The following is a 26313-nucleotide window of genomic DNA, read 5'->3' as shown; positions in this document are numbered from 1 at the left end:
CTGTAATAAACTTATATTATGATAAATATATTTTCTCAAAATCGTGTCGGGTGCGGCCTACTTGCGCCCTCAATGCGCAATTGCCATGTGACCTTAAAAAAAGGCATTTGATTAGTTCATAACATTTCCCATTGTAACAGTTGGAGGACCCCAGCCATTTTAGTCTTTCTCTCTACAGCATTTGATGAGACACACCCCTTCTGCTTAGACACCTTTTTTAAAGGATTTTTTGCTGTGTACACATATCTTATACTACACACAACATGCAAAGATCATCTTGATCAATATTCATGGTCTGTGCATTAGCCTTCCACATGTGATGGCCATGTATCTGAAACGTAACATCAAAACACAAATGTGTGTTAAACGATGCCCCTGGTGTGTGTGTGTGCACATTATTGTGCTGCCTTTCGGCCTGGATATTGGCGGCTAAAATGGGTATCATCAGCCACGGGCAAAGTGCACATCCTAAATCACATGTGACAAACAGTAAAGAGTAAAGTGTACATGTGTGTTGATATATGCTCTGTTGTCATGCTTTGCAGTATAATAGTGTGTCGTATGTGAGACTTTCAGATTCACGTTTGACATGCATTGCTTGACTGTAATGAGCGTTATCACTATGTATAACGTAGCCTCACTGCTGATCCTCCCTCCTTCTGAGCACATTCACTTGTGCGTGCTTTGAGATAACAACACTTTCAATAATACCGCACACCATTTACATGCATGTCTGCGCATATCCACCAGCTTGACAACGACATCTAATGTTGTCCATTCAATGTTTTCGAACAGCACCTCATTAACGATAGTGGCCGCCCTTCCGGTACATGCTACATTAATGTAAATTGTGCATTCTGAACATAAAAACTGCAAGAGAAACAAACATAAGTACACTTCCTGGCCAGGCAGGAACTGAACAATGCCCAGGTCCCCGGAACAATTATTCACACCCCTACGCTGGCCTGGAGTATGCAAGACCAGCCCACTTTGCTACGTATAAATAGGATAACAACGACGCCACATGTCCCAGTTCTTTCACACTGCCTCAGATGACATGGCCCCATGCACCTCGCATATCACAATGCGCAATTAAAAAAAGGGATCCATGAGGTGTACACCATCCTGGCAATCAACACTGGACATGAATTGTGAACCCTACTGGATGTTGTGTTTCGAAAGGGATCCATGAGGTGTACACCATCCCGCAATCAACAGTGCACATGAATTGGTAACATTGCTGCCAGTTGTGTTTGGACACACAACAATGACAGCAGGTGAGCAGTGGGGCCTGGGTGCATAGGGGCTGCAAGTGAGCATGGGGTGGCCGGAGGGATGGGGTGCATCAGCCAGGGTGCACAGGCAGTAGCAGTTGGTGGTGGGAGTAGCTGCCGGGCGGTGATGTTTGGAGGGGGAGAGGCAGGGTGGGGGGTAGTAATCTATGGATTACAGTGGATTACAGGCAAGTAAACATATAAATAAATAAAACAAATGTTGTTGCATGCACTGCATCACATTTTGGGATGCAGTGTGCACAACAAAATTCATTTTATTTATTTATATGTTTACTTACCTGTAATCCTCCGTAATCCATAGATTACTACCCCCCACCCTACCCCTCCCCCTCCCCACATCACCGCCCGGCAGCTACTCCAACTACTGACGGCTACTGTGCACAGGTGCGAACAAACGAAGTTGCCGTAAGTAATGATGTGATCTCTTACCTCTTTCAGTCACATCTCTATCTCATTTTAAGGACCTGCTCGACCATACTGTAGCCCTGAGCCAGCGGGCACCGCTGCCCTACAGACACATGGTGTTAGCTTTTGGGGCACTCTAGTGAGCTGATTACTAAGTGTACATGCACACAGGCTTGCGCCACTGCATTACACGCGCACATTATGCTTACAGCATGTGCTATGTTCCTTTGTATGTGAACTTTGGCATAACATATTATTATTTAACCTTGTGTATTCTTGTGCACTCCAACTCCTCTTTGAACCACGATTACCACTAACAGTTGGTACATCGTACTTCAAGAAAGAAGGATGCACTCAACTGGTGTTCTCTATTAAGCTTGAAATAAACCTTCATTTACCTCCAGACATTTCCACCATTATATTATTTCTCCCTTTTCAGACACTGAATTGGCTGCGCCAAAATGGGCGGAGCACGTGCTCACCCCGTGATCATGCCCTGGGCATTCTGAGGCCTGCCATCGTGGTATCAAAACACCGTCCTCAACCGGAGACCAGCTGTGCCACCCTAGAGAGGCAACCCAGAGTCGAAGCTTGAACCGGCACGTTGTTGGACACACCTGTGGTTGCAGGTGAGCAGTAAAGCCTCGTTGCGCAGAAGCTGCAATTGAGCACAGTGCGAGGGAAGGGGCTGCGGTGCAGCAGCCTGGGTGCACAGGTGCAGGCAAGCGACGTTGCGGTAGATAATAATGTAATCTCTAGCCTCATTAATATCTGTTTCATTTTAAAGACTTGCTGGACCGCACTCTTTCTCGTGGACCCCAGCGTCCTAGACACACGGGTGACAGGAGGTAAACAGTGAGGGCTGGGTGCAGTAGGCCGTCGCTTTGTCTCCTCCTCCCTCTGTTCTTTTGACTCTCCCTCCCCTTCTCCCTTCCACCCACTCCCTCTCTGTCCCATTATCACTATCTTCCTTTCATTTCACTACCTTTCTTTTTCTCTTGGACATGGCACACATACTTATGTTTCTTTTTTGTATTGCAGGTTTTATGCTGCTTCCGGAGGAGTCCCACCCACTTGTTTCATGTTATACTGTTATTTGTTCTAATAAACTTGCGTTCCTCTTTATTTGTGTTGTTTTAATAAAGGTTATTTTTTTACCAATAAATAAGTGAGTGTATAGTTCTTCTTTTTCTGACAACACTTGTCTGTAGTTTTTTGTGAAAATCGGCTGTTTATAGGAGGTCATTAGGGAAATCATTTGTAATTTTGCGGTGCACCTACCAAATATAACCCAACAGACTATTACATAAATGTAGCCTGCGTAATTCTACAACTGCAAAGGTTCTATGCGTGTATCACTTTATAACACCATGAGTACTGCCCTTGTGATTACAGAACCAATAAGGCAATGCCTAGTACCACAGAGGCTTCAGGGACTGGCGAGGCCCACCCTGCATATTTAAGTAAAGCCCCGAAGGGTGGCGATTCCTGGACTTCAGTTGGCCTTGAAGTACCCGAACAATTAGTAAACAATACCAGGGGATGTGGCGATCCCCTAGGGTGTGAAACGTCTCTGTGCCCTCCCGCGCCTAATTTACATGTGAGATTAAGGTCCCCAGTGCTACAGAGACCCCCCAAATATAATAATAGGATTGACCCCAGAACATTACCCACCAAGGGGCTCATTTAAATGAATGGGTGAGACCCTACTTCATTTTTCTTCGCCATTTTTACCATCCGGGTCCGCTCTATTAAAGCGATAAAAAGTTTTCCTCCTCTCGCTTCAACGAGGCAAACAAGGATTTGCTATCACAGGGTGGAAGCCATGCACCCGCCCTCTAATAGCAAACATAAATGTCTAGCGGATGCACACCCCTGGACATTGTATGAGCTGCGCCTGGGAGGTGACGCTCACTAGGACCATCATGCATTGGTTACTGCATAACTACAGAATTAGTAGAAATGCATACTAACACTACTTGCACACGTGTAGTACTGCGACAAGAGTGTACTGAAAAAGCAGAGGAAGCCCAAAATCTAAAAATATAAATCATACCAGAGTTCGGATTACATAGTTCAATGAACCGACAACCCTGGGATGAGTAGAAACAGTTTCACAAAGAAAACGGGTCTTCAGCACAACGCAAGCATCCTCGAAATATTGGTGACAGCTGCCTTCTTTATACCTTTTCCCGCTCGTCGCCAACTTGTACTGAAGAGGCAGACAGCAGTGGATCTGATTAGTAGATTTATTGCAGGAAAACAAAACAGCTTAAACACCCACCAACAGGAGCAGACAGCAAGCCAACAGTCATCTCCAGCACCGTGTACAAACTCCCCAAGGTTCCCCTCATGACAGCCCTACATTCTAACATTACATACTTACATTCTATTAGCATTACATACTAACATTCTATTATGACTTACATTAGAATACTACACAGAGCACATGACTTTACAGCAATGAGCTCATGGTTTTATCCACAAGTCTTGAGACCGGTAGGGCTGAGTAGTTCGCTTCCCACTCCGTGTATTGTATCAATGCAAACTAACCCTACTTCCACAGGTATGCTACAGCGTCCAGAGCACATCACTTTACAGCAATGGGCTCACGATTTAGGCTCACGGTTTTACCCCCGAGTCTTCAGACCAGTAGGGGTGAGTAATTCGCTTCCCACTCCCTGTATAATATAAACGCATACTAACACTACTTACACAGTTATACTACAGCGGGCAGTATGATATAGCACCCAGAGCCATCACGTTATAGCAATCAGCTCGCTTTGATCCCCGAGTCTTCACACCAGTAGGCGTGAGTATTTCACTTCTGGTATAGTTTAAATGCACGGTAGTGGTCAGTAGTTCGTTTCCCACTCCCTGTATGGTATAAACGCCTAGTAACACTACTTGCACACATATGCTACAAACACCAGAGCACATCACTTTACAGCCATGAGCTCACGGTTTAGGCTCTCAGTTTCATACCCAAGTGTAGCAGCATCTCATCACCATTTTAGTCTGAGCAACACCTACCTTTCAGACCGGTAGTAGTGACTACTTCGCTTCGCACTCCCCCACAGAGGTTACAGTGCTCCTATCTTCCTCTTTCCTACTCTTCTTGCCTTTTTTTCCCCTTACTCGTTTCAACAAAATCACAAAATGGCGGCCAGCCAACACTTTCTAGTTGCAAACGCTCGCAGTGCACGCAACCAATAAGCAGCAAGCTCGGGCTCATAACGCCCCAGCCAATCAGATGGCACAATTCCCAAATATCCATATCTATAAAGTTCGATATTTTTCCGAAACTACTGAACGGATTTACACCAAATAAACAAAAGTGCGCTTTCTGGACCCTTCTCCCTGCCAAATATGGGGTAATTCCATTATCCTGTTCGTCCTGTAGCCTTGTCTAAAGTTTCCTATGAAAATTGCATGGAAAAAACACGTTTTGGGACCCTCCTTCTATCTCGGCCCCCTTGACAAATAACCCCCAAACTTTCAACATATGAGCTGATATGAACAAAGAATTGGTTTGGAAAATTTCATGGAGATTTATCAAATGACACCAAAGTTATAAGCAAAACAATAAATGTTCTTCCTATGGAAACTTGGTCCTAACTATAACTACTAACTGGTGACAGCCAGTAGGTAATAAAGGAGTCTATATATATATATATATATATATATATATATATATATATATATATATATATATATATATATATATATATATATATATACCCCAGATCTCCCGCAAAAAGAGAACATGCCAGCGAGCCTTCTCTGGCACTGCACCAAAAATCTGGAACTCTCTTCCACCGGAAATTCGTAGAATCTTCTCCAAGGTTGCTTTCAACGTGGAAGCAAAAAGATTCTTACCTTAACACGATGGTCCCTAATCGCTCTATAAATACCAGCATTGGTTAATAATTCTGTTTGTTACAATTGTATTCGCCCCCCTTTCATCATTATGTATCATCACTCCCTCGATGTCATCTTATCATGGACTAGCCCACTCTACGTTAATCCTGAATTAGATAGTATCTGTTATGTTTGCACCATATGTTTCTATAGTAACTGAGGTTATACTAGCCAGTGTGTCCCCGCGCTGTACCGCTGAGGAACCCATCCTGGACTGTTCCTGTGAGGCAACCACTCCTGGGCACCCCAAGGTGAAGCCAGGCATCCATAGCGATCAGGGCCAGTGTGGAGATTAAGCAAGCTATTGCCCAGAGTTGCAGAGTGGGACCCATGATTAGAGTAGGCACGGTGGCGAGAATTATCAGGTCTGCGGACATTGAGCCCAAGACCCTGCCGCAACAGGAATTGAACCCTGGTCCTGGGTCAGATCTCTGCATCAGGGTCTGCCGCTCTAACTAGTGAGCCACACTTCTCTATGCATATTGTTTCACCATGTTAGTCTTGTTGTGATCTTTTTCCTTCTCCCTCTAACTGTAAAGCGCTCTGATATCCTTCGGGATTAAGTTCGGGCTATATAAAACTTTATAAATAAAATAAATAAATAAAATAAAATATATATATATATATGCCTAGCTTACGTTTTGCTGACAACGGGGTTGCTGAGCATCATGGACAAGTAGCAGCATCACGGTTGGGACCTGGACAATGGGGTTTAACTCAAAAAATGCTAAGTTATCATACCTCTTTATCATACCTCTTTTTCCTTGTTTCCGCCAACCCGAGTTTAGAGATTTCCCGACTCAGTTGCCTCAACAGAAAGGCACATCGGACCCTGCAGGGGTAAACAAATAAAATGCAGACTACAGTCTGTCAACTTGGAACAGAAAAGCACGAAGTAATTGGCGAATGCTACGCTAGGGAAAAATTAAGAACGTAACAAAACATAATGTAACATAATGTAACATTAAATATTTCAGGGCACTGAGAATTTCATTTGGTCTTATACACTAGATCACCTCCCACTGATCGGATAACATCTAATTTGGACAGAGTTTTTTGTAGGTCAAGGTTCATTTGGGATAGAGTATCATGTTGTGCTACAAGATAATGCCATTTGAGGTGAAGCTTGTCATTTTATAATTCAAAATACAGTGTGGTATGGCGTGGAAGTGAATCAAACAGCCGCCTTTAATAAAGTGACGATGTACTAAGGCAGAGGGGGTTATGGTTGCTCTCGATTCTTTCCCTAACTGCCATGCCCACAAAATTATGCCACAGTCCCATGCCGACCAGAACATAAACAATCTGGCTCACACAATTAGATTTATTATAAGTTGATTAAGTCTGACCTAATTCTGCTATTGGCCGCCCTTAGCCTGAGTTCTATTGTAAAAGCCTTCATTTGAAGGGTTACTTGGAACTACTTTTTTATTGGGGCTGTGTCCAATTGAGGGGTAGCCCATTGGTCATCTGTCTCTCTTGTTAGACTAATGTCTTCCCTGTTCAGAGGTTCAAAGGTGGTATTACAATCACCCGCTAAGATAAGATGAAAATGACACTCCCTCTTGTCAACAGGCTCCTCGATGATTTGCAATGTTTTTGACAGTTTGCCTCCCTTGGCACCTCTTGCATAAATGTTCTATGTATCTACGATGATATTCTTGTGGTTCCTGAATCGGATTCCTAGTATTTCATGGCATTCTTTGGTTAACTGCTTAGTTGTGTACTTTGAAGGAGGCTCTAAATTGCATTAGTAGCCCCTCTAAAGGGCCTTCCACAATGGTTAGTGTTGGCAGGAATATAGTAATGAATATACCAGGCTCTATAAATGGGTTTTATACTCCATATTTCCTGAAATAGGCAGATGCCCAATTTATCAATAAAGTTGATTGAGTCGGGTGAAACTATTTTAGGCTTTAAGCCAGCCATGTTCCAGGAAATGATCGATACCTCTGCAGGAGTTTCAAATAAGGGTGCAAGTATGGTTGGTCAAGGGTCTACCAAAGCAGTGGAAGGGTTTGGGCAAAGGCCATCAAAAATAACTTGTTCATTTGTGTTAGAAGCAATGCCCTGGAGATTACATGAATCATTTATTCTTTGAACAATTGGAGAAATTATATTCAAGCCAGCATCAATTGCTGCACCAGTAGTAAGACATGTTGATATTACTGGCTGCCTCCCCAGACTAACCCAAGGCGTTCTGAGAATAGATTCTGGTAGAATTGGACAAACAGATAAAAGTGAAGTGCTTGATCTACACAGTCAATCAATTTCCCACAGTATGGAATCACCTGCTACAGAGTGTGGGAGATTTTGTAACACACTAGCCCTCCAAATGCCTGCCCATTGATATTTAAATTGGATATTAGAGTCAAGTGGACGACTGGTCCTGGTGTCATGCACCACCAGACTATCTACTAACGTCAGTCAGCTATGGTTAGTTCGATGCATGCAGGATCTTGGTTATGAGTGGCACATCTTTTGGCCCTGAGTTTGCCTTCCCTGATGATTGACCTGCAACCTCTCACATGTTGTATACAGTGTATGACCTTATTTGTTAGTGAATCTGCCCCTTCATAACTTACATGGGAATGGAACTTGGGTACATTTACTATATACATTTTTAAAGCATGCTTGCGTTCTGTTGCTGATTATTAATCTCTGGTGTCCCGCCTTCGTTTTTAAAAAACATTGCCTAAATTTGGTGGGTATTAGGGACCTGGGTTCCTCAAAGGTCTGTATTCCCCAATAGACTCCTGACTCAGGATATCCAGGGCAATTCCTATGCTTTGCCTTACGCAAATTCATTTGGGCCTCCTCAGGGAACTGAATGCCTTGAGCTAGAAGGCACCGGTGCACTTGCCTTAGGACTTTTTTATTTATTTGTCAGGTTTGTTTGTATCGGTTTCCACCTCGTCAGTAAACAGTTGTTAGAACATGATCGTTATTTGCTTTATCAAGGACATAGGTGCTCATATATATGCCCTCAGCTCCTTCATTTGTAGCATATAATCATCTGTTTCAGATGGAGTTAACTGCATGGCTATTGAGTCAGCTTCCTCGACAGGGGTCTCAAGGCAGTTGGGGTTTTTATTGTGTCAAGTAAGGGCAAGAAAAGGTTGCCACATGGAAAAGATAGCATTTAGGGGCATTGTGTAAGAGAATCTGGGATTGCTGAATTAGCTGTACAAGTAGGCTGAATGAGACCTGGCACTAGGGAAGTCCTCTGTAATATCTTCCTAGCCGATTTCTGTTTGAAGAAGTCAGAAACATTTTAAGAAAGATGCTTTGATTTCCCAATAGGGACCCACTCATCATTATGCATTATGTTAGCTGTTTGAGCATATAATGGATTCAACCTCTTCAACCAGCAGGTCAAACTCAGTAAGAGATCAATTGTTGGACTTCTTAAGTGCCCGACTATGTTTTGTGGCTCCATGTGCAGGTTCTTTTTTTTATTTTTTATTTTTTTATATTTTATTTCAGTAGCTTTTTGCTTGCTCATAGTTGACTGAGAGCAAGAGAGAAGTCGGAGTAAATGAAAATGAGCCAATTAGCAATAAAGGATTGCATAAACAATCAAGCCACAATACCCAATTGCCATGGCCCTTGCAGTACTTTCGATCCGAACAAGGCAGTGAATTGTCTGCCCCTGCGAAAAAGGACTTGCCAAGACTCAAACCTGAAACAAAATGTAAGAGTATCAATATTATCTAAGAGCAGCAATTATCTAATTAGGGCGGAACATTGTGCAGTGTCTGAAAACAATTAAAAGAGTAGACAACCCACATGTAGATCGCCCTCAAGGACCATCAGAACCCGGTTAGTCCAGTACATTTGCCATAAGACCAAAGGTAGTGACCCTACCCTGCCTCTTCTTAGTGCAGATGGGTGCAAGACAGGCCTCTTTGGCCCGGTCTTCGCCCTGGCATGTCCCGTACAGCAGAACTCTGTCTGCACTATATAGCATGTTTGTAGCAGCATGGAGAGGTGGGGGGTTTATTTTGACTCATAGTTCCTAGCTGCGATAACAGTGGCTACCCAGGGAAAGAAGAAAGTGCCCCCAAACAGCAGAACTGTGTCACCGTGATATACAGCATCTGTAGAGGCTTGGCGAGGTGCCGGGTTCTCTGGGCTAGCAGTCCCCAGTGGCATTAATAGCAGCTCTCCTGGCAAAATAACAAGTGTTGTAGTGTGATACATTTAGTGTCCTGTCTGAGGATTAGTGGAGCTATTCCATGGAAGCTCTCATTTTGGCACACATTCATATTCAAGTTATGTCACTGAAATACTCTAAGATCCAGCCAACTTCGAGAAATTATTCCATATTATCTCTTAATTTTCTATTGGGACTTTGACCAATGGCTTATCGGAATTCTTTTTTCAGTTTCCTGGAATATATATCAGTTAGACCTAGTGTTCAAAATGATGCTTTGAGGTGTGGATTGGAGGGATTGATGTGGTTTTAGATAGTGTGATGTAGTAATATGGTTGGTATTGTATGTTTTTTGATGGTGTGATTTGAGGTGGTCTGGTATGATATGATGCAGTATGGTATGTTGTGTAATGAATTTGGGTGACTTGATCAGCTGTAATATGGTTGAGGTGGCAGAGCACGATATGGCATAGTGGTATGCAATGTGCGATGTAGTCATGGGGCATTGTGTAGTGCTGTGTGATTAGTAATGTAGTGTGATAAGGAGGGATGTCATAAAAGAAGGTGTTTGTTGGACAGTCTGGTGTAGTTTTGTGTTGCATGCTGTGGTGGCGAGATGTGGTGGAGTGTATTGCAGAGTTGTGTAGTATTACAATGTGTTTTGATGTATGATCTAGTACTTTGTGATGTATTACAAGGGCATGCTAGATGATGTGGTATTTTGTGGTATGGTTTGGATTAATGTAATGTGATTATGTGTTGAATGGTGTGGTATAGTACCGTTAAGTGTCGTGTTGTAAGGTTAGATTTGGTTTCGTTGTTATATTGCGTGCTGTGGTGTAAGAAACGTGTGGTATGTGATGAGATGTGTGGAGCAGGAGAGAGTACATAGTGGCAGGAGATGTGATGTGGTGTTGCATAGTGTGATGTTGTGAGGTGTGATGTGTCATGGTACAGAGTTGTAAACTGTGATAATGTGTGATATGTTGTGGTGTAAAAATTCAGAATTGATGGTCTGAAATTCTTCTTTGTGGTAAGAGTTGTTGTTATGTTTTAAATGATATAGTATGGTGAGGCATGGAAAGCATTGATACAGTATGACACAGTGCATTAAGGTGGTTTCCTGTGCCATAAACATTCATGTGATGTGATGTAATGTGCAGTGTAGAATAAAGTGATTTGGAGTTATGAAGTGTAGTGTATTGTAATATTGCTGTGGTTTTGAAGGTTTCATATGGAGTAAGGTGATGTGGCATGGACTGTTGTCATTCGCTGTGGCATTGTGAGAAGTGGCGTAAAGTGTTATTTTGTGTGCTGTGTTATGCTGTGACAAGTTGTGGTATCCTGAGTTGTGATATAGTGTTGCATGCTGTGATATGATATGATATAACCAGTCTAATTTAGTGTGAGTAAGGATGCTGTAGTTTGTTTTGGTCAGGTGTGGTGAGATAACGTGCAATGTTGGGTGATTTAGAGTGGTATATGTGGGGGGTATAGTTGTAAAGTGAATTATTGTAAATTGTGAGTTGAAATATTGTTGAAGTCCAGCATGCTATGGTTCAGTATGTTGAATTATATCATGTGCAGTACTTATGTGGTGTAATATTGCATAGCGTTGTATGTGTGCTGCAGTAAAGCTTGGTAAAGTATGGTCTAATATGAAGTTTTCCAAAGGGTTAGGTTCACATACCGGTCTTTAATTGCATTTCTCTGGTAGATGCTGAATGCAGTTATTAAGTGAACCTACTCTGTAATCTTTGGCGTGGTGGGGTGAGGTATTATATGAACTGGGAAGAGGATATGATATGGTGCAATGTGTTGCCTATATAAATACTATTAAAATGCCAATTTCTTGAAACCTACTGTACAGATTTACACCAATCTAAGCAAGGGCATTTCTTTGAGTAAAGTTATATGTTTATGCAAAGTGTGGTGTTATTCTATTCAAGTATTTGTTATGTATGGTTTCCAAAGAAACCTATGGGCATTAACATGAAAAATGTACATTATTTGGGCCCCCGCTTTTTTCCCCTCACCACCACCTCTTGCTTGACAGATCTGCATGAAACTTGCTAGGCTCAATCCAATAATACTAATAAAAACACTAAATCACGGCAAATATATAAAGAAAATAAAAAAATCCTTTTCAATGCAAAATCAGAAAATAACTACAGAGGAGCTTTCACCACCTATGTAATGTTTATATTTACTATTCTTACCCCACAATTAATTTGAAAATATAGACCCAGTATGGTAATATATGTTGTGTATTTGATATTTTGGTAAATGTATATCTATACAGTGAAACCATTGGGGAGGACACAGTTATATGGAGTTGTGTGCTGTTGTATGTGATTTTGTGGTGTGATCTAATGTGAAGGGATGGGCAGTGGTATTGTTTAGGATGATATGGATGAAAATAATGTGGTGTATTATGGTTAGATATGTTTTAACCCCATCGCTGCTGATCTCGTCATCAGCCATGGGTGGCGTGTGTTGATGACGAGCTGAGCTCGTCATGTAACGCGGAAAATGGAAAACAGCCGCACAGCGCAAAAATCGCCGCAGCAGCGATGCGGTTAATGTGTAAAATTATGTTATATGGGTTTGTGCAGTTGCATTGCTGCGGTGGTGTATTATGTGGAATAATGTGATATGATATAGTATTATTTTGGGATGGCATAGGCCAGTGTGATTCAGAATACAGGATGTAGATTGGGGGGATAATTTGTGTTATGTACGTGTGTGATGAGTTTTGGTACACCTGTGTCAGTGTTTTCCTCTCTCTACATTGATTGGCTCTATTTCCTCAGTAACAGCACTGTACCCATGTCGCATTGCCAACATTTTAGTTTATGAATCCTGATAAGTAGCACCCTTACCCATTAGAGGTGATCCTAAGCCCAGTTCTTCATATTCTAAGCCGACAGTGCCAATGGCTCCTAGTTTTCTCTGGGTGTTGATTGTGGTAGGAATGGCAGAGACTCTGGTGCAGCGGTTTATGACATAGGATTTTCTAAAATCATATGAGGATCACCAATGCATGCTGCTCTAAACCTTTTTGGCCTGTTCCTCAGATGCCTGGACAAAAATATCCTCAGGATATGTCAGGGGCTAATCACTGCCAATGACTCTCAACTTTTCACTTTCATTGCCCGAGGAATGGGTGCTTCCTCCTAGTTGCCACAGTGCGTCCTGCACCTAGTATTCAAATGAAAGGTGTCAATTGTGTCTCTACAAGGCCACCATTATATACTAAAATGTCTCACAGCGCAGCATAGCAATCCAAGTTGTTGCAGTGAGTTGCATGAGAGGGAGAGAAAATTAAAGCACCACATCTATCAGGCTGCCAGTGCCACACTCACACCTTTGCACCATAGTGCAACTCTGTCTGTGTCATCTTTAGCATAGATTTTGTTCTGGAGGGGTAATCTTCCAGCACAAAATACTATGCTCAGACTAACTTTTAAACTTTCTTCCATTTGGATGTATGCTGTACAGTCAGCACATGCATTGTCAGAAAAGATTGGAAAAGTAAAAGCATTTCTCCTCTTTAAAGCCAAGGTCAAAACAGCCTTATTTTAGATGCAGACCCCTGTCTAATTTCTTAAATAGATTGGGTTTTGCATCATAACCCATGGGTAGTTGCATTGGAACTAGCTATGTACCACCCATGGAACTCCCCTTGATGCAACATAATGCAAAGCAGTGCAAGGTGCTACTTTGCATTACTTTAAGGTGACTTATCAGTGCAAAACCAGTTTTGTGATGTAAAGTAAATTACATATAAGCATTTTGCCCTGATTTGCTTCACTTTTGTGGCAGAAAGCTAGTGCAAAAGTTTAGTAAATACATCACTATAGGTGAAATTCTTCTTAGCGCTCTTAGTGATACTTGCTTTGTGTTGATGAATGATGCGCAGGGAGTGATATTTAAGTATTTTTGGGGCCCTAGGCAAGACATATTTTGAAGCCCCCTGTTTGGAGGAACTTTGAATTTATTAGCCCTTTCCGGCTCATTCAAACTCTTGTGATGGCAAATAATATTGCATTATATGTAGACCTTCAGAAACGAGAGAAGTGAAAACAGACACAAGCTCAAGCTGCTTGATATTCACCAGCTAAATAGTAGTCAAAGAAAGCATGAACGTGCATTGATAAATCCATTTCTTACTTGCAACAACAATGTAATATGAAATTCAATGCATATCCCGCGTGTTCCTCTCATTGTTGGAAAAATATGCTAAGGTTGGCTTGTTAGATGTTTAGTGGACTAGTGCTTGATATTAAAGGAAAACATATGTGCATAGAGATTGAAATTGTAGCTTTAGTTGCTGAATATTTGCTCAATATATCCCCATTAGCTACTAGCGTTCTGCTGGAACTGTGCAAATCAAACAGTTGCTCTGAGAATTTTCACCAATAAATTGATTAAACTCTAATAAACAGTGATGCAGAAAGTGGGGGTGGTCTCCAACCCCACCGCCCCCCCAAACTCTTACCTGAGGCAGGAAGATGCAACACCCACCCTGCTCTTCTATTCACCGCCGTGAGTGGCAAACTCAGGCTCCGCCACAGGCAGCATAAGGCCTAGCTACATCACTGCTAATACATTTCTGCTAATTTCTCTTTCCCTGCCTTGTCCTTCTTCTCTTTATTGGTGTGCACTTATCTGGATAGACAGTTACCTGTGACCTTGCTGAGTAAGAGAAGTGGAGTGGGCAGGATAAAGGAGCTATAGACATAAAGAGACCCGTATAGTGAGAAGCATAAAGTAGATGGACAAGGGGGTAAAGACAGAGATGGGATGGAAAGATATGAGAGGTTGGGAGAGAAGTAATGTAAATAGATAAAAGTTTCACTAGCAGAAGAAAAGATAAAATTAGTCAGAGATAGGAAAATATAGATAGAGAAGGAGGGGAATAGATAAGGTTTTAGAGTTCTGTAGAGAGGTAGAGAGAGACAGAGATAGTGACAAGGGAGGAGAAATGTAGATAAGTACAATATTACAAGAGGTGAGATAGAGAAAGAGGTAATGTAGAAAAAGATGTGATATAGAGAAAGCTAAAGGGAATGAAAGATAGATGTAGACAGAGATACTGCTAGAAAAATAAAGAGATGCAGTGTTGAGAAAGAGCAAATTGTGAAGAGCTATAGAAAAACTAGCCAGGTATAGATAATATTGGGGGAGAGAGAAAGATAGATGTGTGAAGTGTAGAAAAAGAAATGTGGCATAGAGTTAAAAGAGAAAGTTGAGAAACGTGAAATAGAGAAAGAAATTGAGGTTGAAACAGCAGTAGATAATTCTAAGATAGAAAAAGAAGAAGAGATGGTGAGGTAAACACAGCTACAAAGAAAGAGGTTGAGAGATAGTTGGGTATAGGGGAGAGTTGAAATGATGAAGGGCATCCAAATAGAGATAAATATTTTTATGTGTGTGTGTGAGAGAGAGAGAGAGACATAAAAAAAGAGGCAGAGGAGTTTATGATGGAGACAAAGGCGGTAGAGGTAGAGAAACAGGGGTAACCAAAAAGCAGTAAGATATTTGGAGAAGTGAAGGAAAGGAAACAGAGATAGAATGAGAGAAAAGTGTGATGGGATGGGAGGTAGTGAATTAACAGTGGGGTAAATTAAGATGCTAGGTAGTGTAGAAACATACATAAATCTGTTGTATTATGTACATACACATTTCTGAAGAGGATTGTTAACAACTATAGATGTAATCACAAATGTATCCACTATTAATCAGATCTGAATGTTGTTTTCTATTTGTTTCCAGCTTCCCACTGCATTGTACTAAACACACACTTTTTTTGGTGTCAGTAGGCCTGGAAGCCATAATGCTCCATGGTATACTTTGCCAATTTTCCAGTAGCATAACCTGGTTATCAAACCCTGCCAGGGAAGTGGGATTTTGTGACAATAATGATGCTATTATTGTGCATAGACATGGTATCTTCCTTTCATGACTGTCCTTCTCTTCCTTGAACACTAGGTCCTTCTCACCTGCACATTAGTTAAGGTTTTGCAGAGAATAACAAGTTTCTGTCATGTGGTCATTTACAAGGACTTGTACTGAGTGAATGTTGAATATATACAAAGTCGATCTTACATGGGTTTTAGTTTTTAGCTTCAACTGACCATTATCTAGCTGACACCTTAGCCAGTTGAAATGAAAATTGTATTTTGAGTTTTGTATGTTTCATATAGGTACCCTAATATAGGCCCTGGTAACAGCATAGCCCTTCACCTACATTACCCCCTACACTACACTGTAATGAGACTTTTAGGATGAACCTTTACCTAGTTCTAGTCCTGGGGGCAGAAGGAGGGTTTCTCCTAAACAATAGAGTCCTATAACTCCATCAATAGACTAACACACAGTATGAATGAATATTCCTGAGGGTTCTTTAAAACCAGGCTGGGGCTAGACCACCTCCCTCTCCATATCTATGTAAACGGTTCATCCCCTACGTCGTCCTTAAATCCAACAATGGCTAATACAAGCAACAAGGGACAAATGAGCCCTAGATACTTTCTGTATAAATATAGCACCTCTTGCTAGTGTTAGACAGAGGGAACTGAGGCTTCCACTAGAGGGATTCTTGGCATTACACCTACCCACATGTTAGGTACACAGGTACATCTAGAAAGGCATCGTAGGAGTATGCACACTTTCATCATGCATTTTATATTCGTGTATTTATTCATGCTTTTTGCAAGATGGTAGAAATGTACTATCCTTTTATATTCACTGCACTGCTAATCATATATCTCTGCTACTGTTTAATGGTTGTTGCAGCTCATATATTTTACATGAGAATAACAACTGTTCAATAAACCCTAACTGAAATGCCCAGACTGTTTATTCTGTGTATCTCTGCGATAAGCTAAAGGAGCACGAGTGACTGAGCAAAAAGTATTACATTGTTTCCACGATCCTGAAGTATCAGGATTGTCATGTTCTTAGGTTGCCAGAAACTAATCTCTTCCCGATAAGAGGAGATTCTAGTGGCACTGTGAGCTAGCTAATGCAAACAGGCTAACATTTCTCGTGGGGGTGTACGGAACCAGTATGCCACCAATCCCACAGTTTATGTTATCCAAATGTGCAGGTCCTGCATGGGTGCTATAGGAACTACACAAAAAGTTGGCTTTGCATCCTTCTAGTTTCTATTAAATGCTAGATGGACTTTAGGCTTCCTGGCATGTTGACTTTCATTTTTAAAAGATGGTGTATTGGCATGGAACTGCTTCCATGTAAAAGAAGTAGGGGAGTCCCAGACCAGACTCCACAAGAGGACCCCCGGTAATACGAGAGGTTTTGAGAGAAAAACTGGGGTGGAGAACTACCTAGCACCTGAAAAACAGGTGCAGAAAGGACCAATATGTTTTTGGTTGAAGTCTGTTACAGTTCGTTGCTTGCTTGCATGGCTCACATTGTTTATGGCTAATGTATTGTCAAATGGATAAGCCATTCCATTCCCAAAAACTTTATTTCGGTCAGTATAGACCATAAAAAGTAGATGGTAAAAACAGTTACGATAAAAAGACATAACATAAACCAATAGATTAGAGATAAGGTAAAAACACAAATTGCATATTTAGCAGCATTAGAGTGCATCACAGGGTGATAGGTTCATGGGATTCAAGGCTTTAACTTGTCCTCAGCCAGCTCCCTAGTCAAATACCCTGTGTAAAGCCACAAAAATCATAAATATATACACACACCATTTTGCTGTAATCAGATTTCAGATCATCATTAACCTCTTCCGTGCTCCCGTTGGCCGTCTCAAGCACTACCTCGCTGGTGCTGCGAACGGCTAAAGGCCGACGCCGCCCTGCCCACTCCGTGGAACGCCCGCACTGCGGCGAAATAATCGCCTTGGTAAACGGGTTAATGTTGATTGTTAAAATATGGCAGGGGTCAAAAGGTTAAAATATATCAGTGTATGCACTATGGGAGTTTTGTTATTGCGGTGGCGAGTCTATCAGCACCCTACGATTACTCCACATTGAGTTTAAAAATCGGGGTACAGCAAAAATAATGGGTGAGTAAGTATCACATTTCATGATTCTAAATGCCTCCATACAGTGCATACACCCCAAATTCCTGCAAAGTGTGACGAGCCAGCGCTGTCTGGCTATTTTCTAGCCAGGACAAAGGAAAAAAACATGAAGCTCTAACACATCGACACAATTGCAAGCAGGACACCCGAGTGGAGTGGCTTTTAGCCATTTGTTGGTGAAGGCACAGAGAGACATGGTCCCTATTCTGGACTGGATATATAATTTCCTTGCCATGGTGGGTTGGATATCATCCAGAAAGGACTCAATCAAATACTCGGCTTTAATACTTAAGAAAATCAACTGTTAGGTGACCAAGTCCAGAGTTCCCATGGATGTCTGCTAATTTGAGCAACGTGTAGGCTCTTACAAGTTCTGAGCTTGAAATTGCCAGGCACACTTCCTCAGGGGTGCTCCATAAGCTTGGATTACCCAGCCAACAGCATACATTCTTTATATATGAAAGCCATGGTAATTTACCCAAACCTGGGAGACCCATTAACTCCTTTAGCTCTGACTGGCAGACTGCTAGCTCTGGGGTCACCCACAGTCTACGCCAGAGGGTTAGTGGCCTAAGTCCAATCTCCTCCGTGATTGGTCTGATTTCTAAGTCCAGGCGTAGGGGCATGAGGGATGTACTTGGCGGGAGACCTAACAACTGTCTCATAAAATTATTCTCTATTTTAGTCAGTCCGCCAGGGGGACGATGGCCCCATAATTTGTCTCCATACAATATGGCACCCCTAGCTTGCACGTTATATATCTCAGCTATAGGCCCGGCGGGTTTGTGGTAGGAGTTCCTATCCTGTATATCTTTGCAATTCCCCCCACAGTCTGTGCGAGCTTGAGACTTGCTTTGGCTAGGTGCGGGCCCCACTCAAATGTTTTGGACAGCGTGACACCTAGATAGTCGAAGATTGTCACCCTCTTGGGCAAGGTACCATTTAGGGAGGGATTTGGGCGGGATGTGTTGGCTGGATTGAAGACCATGAATTTAGTCTTCAATGTGTTGATCTCCAGGCCCCTGTTTTTGCAGAATGTAACAAAGCTATCAAGAACCCTCTGGATGCCCATGGGCGTCTTGTATAGTAGCAAAGTGTCGTCCGCTACATCATTGCTGGAACCTTACTAAGTGCCAGCTTTGAGACATCGTTGTCCCTTACCTCAAAACAGGGTGGTAGGGGGAAGCACACATCCCTGCCTTACTCCTCTGTTAACTGTTAGTTCCCCAAATGTCCAGTTCCTTACTTGGGCAAAGTTGTCCTTGTGCAGTCTCCTGGTCAAGGTCAAAAGGTAGGAGGAGATTCCCAGGTGTTTAAGTACCTCCCACGGTTTGTCTCTAGGGACCAAATCAAAGGCCTTTTTAAAATCTACAATTATCAAATAGAGGCTGCTCCCCTCTATTGCACAGTCTTCCAGTGTAATAGTTGAAGTCTAAAGATTTGGTCAATGGTAGAGATATTTTTTCTCAAACCCACCTGGTATGAACTCAAGATTTCATGCTCCTCCATCCACACATGAAGGTGATCGAGGAGGATCCTTGCAAACAGTTTCTGGGTGACATCGATCAAACTGATCAGCCTATAGATGGTAGGCAGGAGAGGTGAGCCATTTTAAAAACTGGAAAGATTGCGGCCCCAGCCCAAGTTTTGGAGATCCCCATACCTCCCAAGATAGCATTAAATATGGACACAACCCCAACGACTTGTCTTGGACAGTGGTAGAACACTTTGAGTGCAACAACACCGGCAATGACAAATTTCTGCTCAACAAAGAACAGCGCTGGATATACCGTCTATTAACTCAGTCACATGGGCTGAACGATAATATCCCCTGGCATAATCTAAACACATAAATTCATAGTTGTGGCAGAACACCACGGGCAACAAGATAACATAAATGTTTCCATTGGCATAATGCCTCCTATAGTCTAAATACAGTGAAGGTACACAGACAGGTGCCAAGCAACACTTCCAGTTAATACAACACCTACTGATAGATGGTGGTTGCTACAATTACAGGCACAAATTGTACACACCGAGCGCCTCTTTCTCTGTTCTCTCAGTCTGTAAATACTATGAACTACACTACGTAGGGTGTACACCCATATTAATAAATTACAAACATGTACTCTGTTTACCCTTTTTACCTTTTTATTAATATTTGCAAACACCAACTGGATATATTTTTGCTTCTCCTCGACGAGAAGCCTGATGTATTTTTCATTACTAAAACATGGCTCAACATTGACTCCTCCCCGGACATCCTGGTAGCCCTCCCAGAGCCATATTACATTCTGCATGCCGACCGGGCTCATGGAAAGACGGGTGGTGGAGTAGCTGTAATCATCATAAAAGAGCATGTTTTCACTTCTATGTCCACTTTGAATCTTCCTGGAGTAGATAACCTAATCATTAAACTCTAATCTAAGACTGGCCCATTAATCTGCGCTCTTATTTACAGACCCCCCAATATATGGCCTCTATCCCCCTATCTCTGTGTGAAAAGTTAGCAACCGTGGTTACAGATTACACGAAAATTCTCCTACTCGGTGATTTCAACTACTGGTGTAATGATGAGCTAGGCGGCCCGCAGGCCGCTGAACTCATGGAACTTCTCTTGAGCCGCAACTTTTGCCACCATATCACTTCTGCCACGCACGTCAAAGGTCACATTCTTGATCAGGTGTGAAGTAATAACCTCACCATCTCCACTCCCATCATAAGCCCTTGCATATGGTCAGATCATTATTTGATAAAATGTACTATCTCCATGGCAAGCGAAAGGAAATCTCCGACAATGGCTGGAGGTCTTATCAGGAAATGGAGCACTCTCAATAAACAAGCTTTCCTAGACAACTTAGCTAGCACCATCCCTGCTGGCAATACAGATCTTGAGCAGGCCGAAATGAATATCTCTCATTGGTTGCTGGCAGCAAGCAACTTACACGCTCCCCTGAAGAAATTTAGAACCGGTCGCCGTCCGAACTCTCAGAAGTGGTTTTCTGAGGACCTGAGGGCAAAAAACTAGACATCCACCAAAAGGAACGACCCCCAGGCAACATCTATTTATATAGCTGCTCGCACTGCTTATAAGCAAGCTATTGTCCAGGCCGAGGCACTTTTTTTCTCAAATATAATCATCCACTCTGAAAATAAGTCTAAGGACATCTTTGCCATTGTTAATAAGCTGTCAAACATGGAGAGAGTTCTCCTCAAACCAACTGTGTCCCAGGACTTGTGTAACTCCCTTAACCTATACTTCCGGGATACAATCTCTAGCTTACACTATACCACTTTGCATGTCTTGCATGTATACACATGTCAGCAAGCAAATAAGGACCTAAATCTTCTTTCCGCCTTTCTCTGCCAATTGTCCAAACACTCTGGGAAGCACAATATTCTATGTATTCTCTCACAAGCCTTCGTATGACTCTGGGTAAAAAGGAATCTAGCTTCTCATTGCACTTTCCCTACCCGACTACTTTTTAGACTGCGGCACAGGAGAGCAACAAGCACGTTAAAATGTATTAAAATTGTCGGACATTGCGCTATTTCAGAGATGCTCAGAAACTAATAATGGTACATATGTTCCCATTACAGATAAAGAGAACCCCTTGGTTTTAAGAGTATGAATGCACCTGTTTGTTGTCCAGTCTTTTGTTGGCCCTGAAGAAGGTGAAGTAAAATAACTATATCACCGAAACGTACGTAGGCCGTACGCACCAGAGACCCTCACGCACAAACCAATTTAAACTTTGGAGAAACAAATGAAAGGATCAAAAAAGACCAATAACGCTCGCACAAAAAAAGAATGATCTAAAAATAACTGGTCTCAACGACATCTCGAGGAGTCCACTAGAGGACATTTTTACTTGTTTTTCATTTTCTCTCACTGTTGTGTATTCTGTTAGATATGTTAGCACCACTAGTATGAAAGATTGAGTATGTATGAATGTTGGTATGATTGAAAATAAATGTATATGTAAAGTGTAGGGGTTTTGTCCAGGAATGATTTATTCTTGCATTTTAATTGATTTGTACATATGTTACCATGTCACTGTATTGTAATTTTGATACAATAATCACATAAAAATGAGAAAAAATTAAACTGTTTTGAAAATGATAGAAAATAACAGAAAGAAATAAAATATCAATACTAAGTCTAAGTGAATGTATTCATGTTTTTTGCAGCATCATGTATGTAATTCTGAAGGAACTTTATTGCTCATGTATAAAGAAATATAGGTCATCATAGAGGTTTCCCCTTTGTTTGCTCCTTTTCTTTAAGTATCTCCATGCTCGTAGCTCTCAATTTACCAACACCCTCCTGAATAGGTATACCCCTTCCCGCAATCTTCGATCTGCCAATCTACACCTTCTGGCCACGCCAACCTTTAAGCTGCAACGCCAGGGCAGACGCAGATTTGCTATACTTGCATCCAAACTCTTGACTTCCCTTCCTTTGGTGATTCACTCCTGTACTGACCTTCTAGGGTTCAGGAAACAGCTTAAGACCTGGCTTTTCTCCCTGGCCTAGGCTCAACCCCTTGTCCATCTGGGTTTGTTAGTCAGCGCCATGAAGACCCTGGGTGTACGTGCGCTATATAAAAGGCTATTAACATAACATAACATAACAAACACTCTCAACAGGGTAAACGTAAAGCCGCTACTAATTATACATATTAATTTAAACACAGACAATTTTGCTGATTGCTATATATCTTTCCTTTCACAAGAGGGACACGCCCCTTCTTACGGGCACAACCAGCCCAGTGTACACACATAGCGAGGGCTTTTGTCTATCTTTCATGTTGACTTTCTCCCACAGACGCTACTCACTTTAGCCAGGAATTGCATCCACCTGAGCAGACGTGGATGGTACTTAATGTTCGAGTCGATCGAGGGCTCACAACGACAGAAAACCGGTGCAACCAAATAGGTCTTGACGCGGGTCCTGAGCTCTGACAAAGTAAGTGGGGATTTTGGGGTTTAAAAACCTCGAGATCATGGGGGAACCTCTCGTAGACTTAAAGGTGATACTACCATACATTGTGTGTCTCTTTTTCACATAACAGAGTGTGATTATAACCCAGATCCCCTTGCTGGATACTCATGAGGTATTCCTCTGATAATTACAAGAGTAAGAGTTTTTTATTTTATTTGCACAATTGCCAATTGACGCACGTTATGATTCCGCTATTGAACTTTTGCACATAATAGCGCATATTGCTGACAATGGCAATCAACTGTTCTGTCACAATCCGTACCTCACCATTGTATAATTATCCAGTTATAGCACAGAATCGACACATAGATCCACATAAGTCATATGTGCATTTATTGAAGCTAATCTTTATAATTGTGTGTTTGTTCATTTTGTCTTTGTGGTTTTTATCTCACAACAGGTGTAAAACCTTAGAGGGAACTCCCCTCTTACCCATAATGCACCTTAGCGAGTGCTGCACATATCGGGTTACTTACACTTTTAGTTGACCTCACTTTAATCACATTTTACACATAAAGGTCCTGAAGAAAGCCAGAACATACCCAAAGCCTGGCTGAAATATGTTGACCATAATGGATCACCATAGCTAACTCTGCACACATCTGCTGCCTTGCTTTTAATACTGCCAAAGGCCCACCAATAGAATAACCCTTGTGGGTAGTAGGACCCCAGGACAGTTTTTAACTTACACTCTAACACCATCACTGCACACTCAATCACCATAATACCCGCTCCGCTAAATAAAGGCTTCGTATCTCACCAGGGGCACGCTCGGTGCCACCGGGTTGGTCCCGATGATGAAGCATGTCACCAACTAGGTTGGTGGGTGAGGGCTTTCATAAGAAACAGCACCCCATCAGCCAGTGCCCATAAATATGGAAAGAAGAAGAGGGAGTGGGCAGGGACAGACGGGCTCCTGAAGACAAGGTCCTAGGATAGGCACTAGTGTCACAGCAATGGAAGAGATGGTAGACCGCACCACCTCTCATCCCTACCGCCATGACACACAACTCCCACCATTGTTCATGAGCACAAAGTTCAGGCCCTAGCCCTCAGCAGATGGCAGTAGTCCATATGTGCCACTCCTGGACCATTGATCAGACTCTTTCACCCGTCTTGCAACCAACCGGTCAATGGATGGGCACCACGATGATGTGGGGGCAGGTCTGCACCATCACAGCCAGGTAGGCCATAGGCCATGAATTGGGCAGACTATTCCCCCGGCAGGCGCCACCAACTTATATGGGCAGCAGGCGAGAGTTGAATCATACAGAAACCAGGCGGGGCTCGGTAGCCCCAGCCTCAGACTCACCTGTGGAACCCGTTGCTACTAGGCATCAAAAGCAGGCCTGGTCCCCACACACCCCTCTACATAGTATCAGCAAGGTTGCGGTGCCTGGAACAAATTCTTTACCTCAGGGGTGTAGCACCACCCCCTATAGCACCCGCCGGTCTCCAATCAGCCAGAGGTCCTCCAACCAGTAGCTATCCTGCCACAGAGCTTCAGTGCCGTACAGCCAGCTTGGTCACCGGCCTGGCTACGCCACTCTTATGGACTTACTGTTGATGATAAAACAACTCTAACGTAATTCTTTGCAGCCCTATCGAATTTTCATTCTCCAATATTCAAAGGAGGGGATTGCAATATTATGTTTGCTAATGCTCTAGACCAGGGCCCAAGCCCTTTAAAAAGAAGTGGGAGGACTGACAATATGCAAATGACCTCATGACGTCACGTGCTGAACATGTCCCGTTGTCTGAAAATTACACTGAGACATGTTCAGCATATTTCTGTGGGGCCCAGCTTCTTGGCAGTAAGGACGGCGTCCACACTGTAAAAAGAGTGGGGGGACACCGTGTACCTGCCTGTACCCCTGACTCGAGCCCTGCTCTAGACAAATCATCAGTGCAATCTCATGTCAACTCGCTAAGAAAGAAAGCTCTGCTCCTCTCCTTGCTGGAAGATCTGAACCTTTTTGATGTTTGGCGGAAGATGGAGGGAAATCATAGGGACTACACCTTTCTACATAAAAAATATGGTTACTATTTGAGGGTGGACTTATTTCTTACCTTTGCATGTTGCTCTGTTGAGATTTTAAAAAACAATTAGATGGACTTTAGACAAGAAGCTCCTCCTCCCTAAAGATAAAGTCTTGGAGATTCTGATGAGAACTGCAGAGTTCTTTGAATATAAGAAGGGAACAGCAAGGATAGAAGTTGTGTGGGACACATATAAAGCTTACCTAAAGGGGAATATTGAAATGTCTAGTGTTGTCTAATCATAGAAAAGACAGAAGAGAGATGACTCAGTTAGAGAAAGAGTTGGCTGAGTTGGATGGAAGGTCGAAGTAAGTAGGAGCAGAGGCAAGGAATAAGACGAAAATAGAACATAAGCTATATAAATGGCAAGCAGAGTTTATGGCAAGAAAAGAAAACAAGGAGAAACAGAAATGGGAAGTCAGTAGAATAAGGAGTTTTGAATATGGTGAAAGCTGTGGAAAAATGTTGGCATGTATTGCAAAAAGAGACAGAAATAGGAATCACATAAAAGGAATACAAGATGACGAAACAAATACATTATCAGAGGACAACCCTGTGACTGAAGGGGCATTTGTGAATTTCTTCCATGAGTTATAATCAAATCTCACTACTCTAGATTTAGACCAAGTAAGAGAATGGCTTGAAGTTAAAGGGCTACCTTCTCTCTAGAGCATCAGGAGTTTTTGGATCAAGAGATCAGTGGGTCATAGGTGTTTTCAGAAATCAAAACGCTATAGAGGGTGAAGTCAGCTGGCCCAGATGGAATTCTAAATGTAATTCATATTACCTTAGCTGACAGGATAGTCCCTTTCTGGATAACTCTGTTGAATTCAATATTGTTGGAAGGCTCTCCCCTTCCCCCACTCTAGAATGAAATAACAATTTCTTTGATTTCAAAGCCAGGCAAAAATCACAGAGAGTGTCAGTCATGCGGACCTATATGACTGCTAAACTATGACTACAAGGTGTTTACAAATATTCTTGCTAACCACCTGAGTAAAGTCGGAGGCAGCGTTGATACAATAGGACCCAAAGGGTTCTTACCAGGTAGACAACTGAGAGAGATAATACACAGCTTGATTGGCACTATTGATTTAGCTATGGTGCATTCAAATACTTTGGCCATTTTCACATTTGGCGCTGCCAAAACATTTGACAGGGTTAACTAGTAATATCTTAGATTGCTCCTTACACACTTTGAGGTGCAATATGAGAGGTACTACGAAAAAAATGCATGGCTTTCCTATGATGTGTTTTTTGATTAATGCCTTCTTATCTGCAGGGACTAAAATCATGAGAGGAACTAGGCAGGGGTGCACCTATCCCCACGTCTGAGGTCAAAATCATTTCATATGCTGATAATACTCAGCTTCTATTCACCTTTAATGCAGTGTCTGCCGTTACTTTTGACCCACTGAAAAAT

The sequence above is a fragment of the Lissotriton vulgaris genome, chromosome 4_1, assembly GCF_964263255.1.
Source record: "Lissotriton vulgaris chromosome 4_1, aLisVul1.2, whole genome shotgun sequence".
In the NCBI taxonomy this organism is placed as follows: Eukaryota; Metazoa; Chordata; class Amphibia; order Caudata; family Salamandridae; genus Lissotriton; species Lissotriton vulgaris.
The sequence above is the reverse complement of the archived record's forward strand: the minus strand, read 5'-3'. Positions refer to the sequence as shown.